Source organism: Photinus pyralis, unplaced genomic scaffold, assembly GCF_008802855.1.
Source record: "Photinus pyralis isolate 1611_PpyrPB1 unplaced genomic scaffold, Ppyr1.3 Ppyr1.4_LG3b, whole genome shotgun sequence".
In the NCBI taxonomy this organism is placed as follows: Eukaryota; Metazoa; Arthropoda; class Insecta; order Coleoptera; family Lampyridae; genus Photinus; species Photinus pyralis.
The window spans coordinates 14,389,784-14,392,553 of NW_022170510.1; the positions used below are offsets into that span (position 1 = coordinate 14,389,784).

General features: G+C 37.8%; 1 long non-coding RNA gene across 5 annotated transcripts; it reads right to left on the bottom strand.

Annotated features, from left to right (window-relative positions):
- Window positions 1-731: 731 nt before the first annotated feature.
- LOC116166644 lies at window positions 732-2,008 on the bottom strand. 5 transcript variants are annotated; one of them, XR_004144368.1, is made up of 3 exons: window positions 1,975-2,008; window positions 827-1,920; window positions 732-774 (listed from the first exon to the last, which is right to left on the bottom strand). It is a non-coding gene; the product is annotated as an uncharacterized LOC116166644 (long non-coding RNA). The 5 variants fall into 5 exon arrangements; XR_004144370.1 differs by lacking the exon at window positions 1,975-2,008 and having other exon boundaries at window positions 827-1,284; window positions 1,327-1,464; XR_004144369.1 differs by lacking the exon at window positions 1,975-2,008 and having other exon boundaries at window positions 827-1,278; window positions 1,327-1,452.
- Window positions 2,009-2,770: the final 762 nt, after the last annotated feature.

The window sequence follows — 2,770 nt, forward strand, 5'->3', positions numbered from 1 at the left end:
ATCACTGGGTCCGTAAGTTATGCGCATCTTGATTCAGATACTGTTTTAAAATCAGCACTCGTGCTTGAAAAACATGATTAGGTATACACCAGTAGTATAAATACGAGGCGACGTAATCTTATGACCTCATATCTAACAGCTGTGAATGAGCTATACATAATTTCGCACAATAAAATTAAAGTCATGGGCATGGACAGTAGAAGGAGGTTTCCAAAAACGGGATGAGAATGAGTTCTGAAATTGTTTACATATGTTGTTTGCTGGAATGTTTTCGTTAAAATAAATAACGTACCTACTCCTAGACGCAACAGACCTTCCATTTTTAGGATTGGCGTAAAACAGATAAGATGTAGGTATCATCTAATATATGTAACGGTTCATTTTCGTATCTAATTTAATACACTTTTCTTATCTAATTCGTTCCTCTTAGTAATACTATACACCTTGACTTCTATGTGTTGTGGGTTGCTCTCTAATTTTCTGTTAGTGCTTTTCCGTTTTCGAACTTTCTTTCTTGTATTCTTTTCTTGATAAGCTAATTTCCTTCTGATAACATTCTTTTCGGTGATTTTCCTGTTTCCTGCGGACATTTTTTGGCAAGTGCACATTTTGTAATCTGAGAGTGATTTACCAATTTCCTGAGCTATTACCAATCTTCATACGAAGGAATATTCAAGAATTTGGGCCAGACAAATAGAATAGCTACCCGTATTTAGTCGGAGGTTTTTTTTGGTTGCCTCAATTGGGTAGTATTCCATATCGCTTTATGCGGACCTAAAATCGCTTAATCTTCAGCTCGCCTACCAACTTAGAGGTTCGTGCTTACCTTTTAGTCCCGTGTCTATAGCAATATAATCTTTTAGCTTCTTCGTATATGTGAAACTTGGGAGCCGTATCTGTTCCGATTTTACTTCAAACTTGTTTTCTACGTGTTGTCGCTGCCCGATTTATGTTCTTCGTTTGTGTCGCCGTGTTCAGCCGTGATATCGACCTGTCTTTGGACGCCTACACCAACTTCAGTTCCCGCACCACCAGAGCCACTTAGGGGTACATTAAAGGAGCCCAAAGGTCAGCGTTGTGTGTGCTGTACACTATTATTTGTTGACCTACATTAGTGAAGATGGTTTGACCCCCTACACCTACTTACTTTCCTTATCCTTGCTTCCTTAATTCCTTCCAATTTTTTTTTTCTCCTTCCCCGTGTATCGAGAACTTCCTAATTCCCTCTCTGTAAATCCTAAGTTACTTGTTGTTGTTGTGTTATTTAAATTTTGTGCACTAAAACTTTATTATGATTTAATTATAATTTTTTTTGCGGTTACGTACCGAATTTGACAGAAAGTTAGAAGTGTAGTAGAGCCACTGATAAATCGGTGGTTGAGCACAGCTCACGAAAGTAGTTTTTTTATCTTTTTTTTTATTAGTTCACATGTTAATTAACTTGCATTTTTTTTTTAATTGTATTTTGTTTTTGTGAAACCGGACACAAGGTAAGTTGCTTGAATTGTAGAATACCCAAGGTAAGGTACATATGAACGGGGGTTTATTGATACAGAAAGGCCTTTCCCCAAATTACCCTCTTGCTTCAAGTCAACTGAACTATTCAATTACCACTCTGCACCTACTCACTTATTTAAAAAATTATTACTACGTTTCATACAGACTTGTGAACGGTTGGTTACCTTTTTTTTTTTTATTTATTTCCCTCAAATATTTTGTCAGTTTTTTTCATTTGATATTGTTGAATTTATTTAATTCTTACCATTACGTGCGGTTATTGATTTTCAAATATATGCTTCTGCTTTCCTCCTCCTTATCTTTTGTTTTCTTGCGTGTTATATTGTCCCCTTTCTTAGCTTACTGGCTGATCACGACTCTACATCCTGCTTGTGAAGCGAGGGCAGGATCAACTCAGATTTGCTGGCGGAGATTAGTTAAGCTTCTGGCGCCCTATTTAGTAACTTCTAGATTTACCCTCGACCTATCCGACGAGCGAGCCGAAGCAAATCCTTGCACCATCGCCGGAAGTTTTTAGTGTGAATTTCAATTGTTTCTTCTATTGTCCGTCCGTGGCAAGGAATTTTGGCACCCAACGTGAGTGGCCCGAGGTTTTTTTCTCCTTGCTTGTTTGTGTTTGTTTTAATTATTTTTGAACATGGAGATTAATCGTTTGAGGTCTGATGAATTAGTCCATGAATTGTTAATCAGAGGAGTTGAATGCGGTAATACTGTCAACGATAACCGTGCATTATTGCGTAGATTTTTCTTTACCGAAACATTACCCACCGTCACGATAGATTCTGATTCCGAATTAAAAATTTGTAACCATAAATTAGATGAGCTGAAGCAAGACATTGATGGATTTGATGCTTGCAATGCAGCCAATGATTTCCAAAAAATAAATTCTCGTTTGATTCATGTCCAAGGCAGGCTTCAACGAATTATAGTAAGCGATGAGAATAGAATGGTACTTCAAGAACGTTTACTCACCTACTGCGGTCAACTACAAGCGCGATTAACCCGAGTATTCAATAATGAGGTAACCAGACAATCTCAGTCCACACCTAGAACCATAAATTTAATTGATACACCTAATACGTCAATTTTGATAGAACCTACCGAAACCCCTCAGCCTGTTCGCACTACAGCGGAGGACTTAATTAATTTATTTGACTACCCTCTGCTTGCATCTACGAACCTTACAAATCAATCGATGGCTCACTCAGTGACACGTACAGAACCATCTGCTGAACCTGTAGCTTCTTCATCA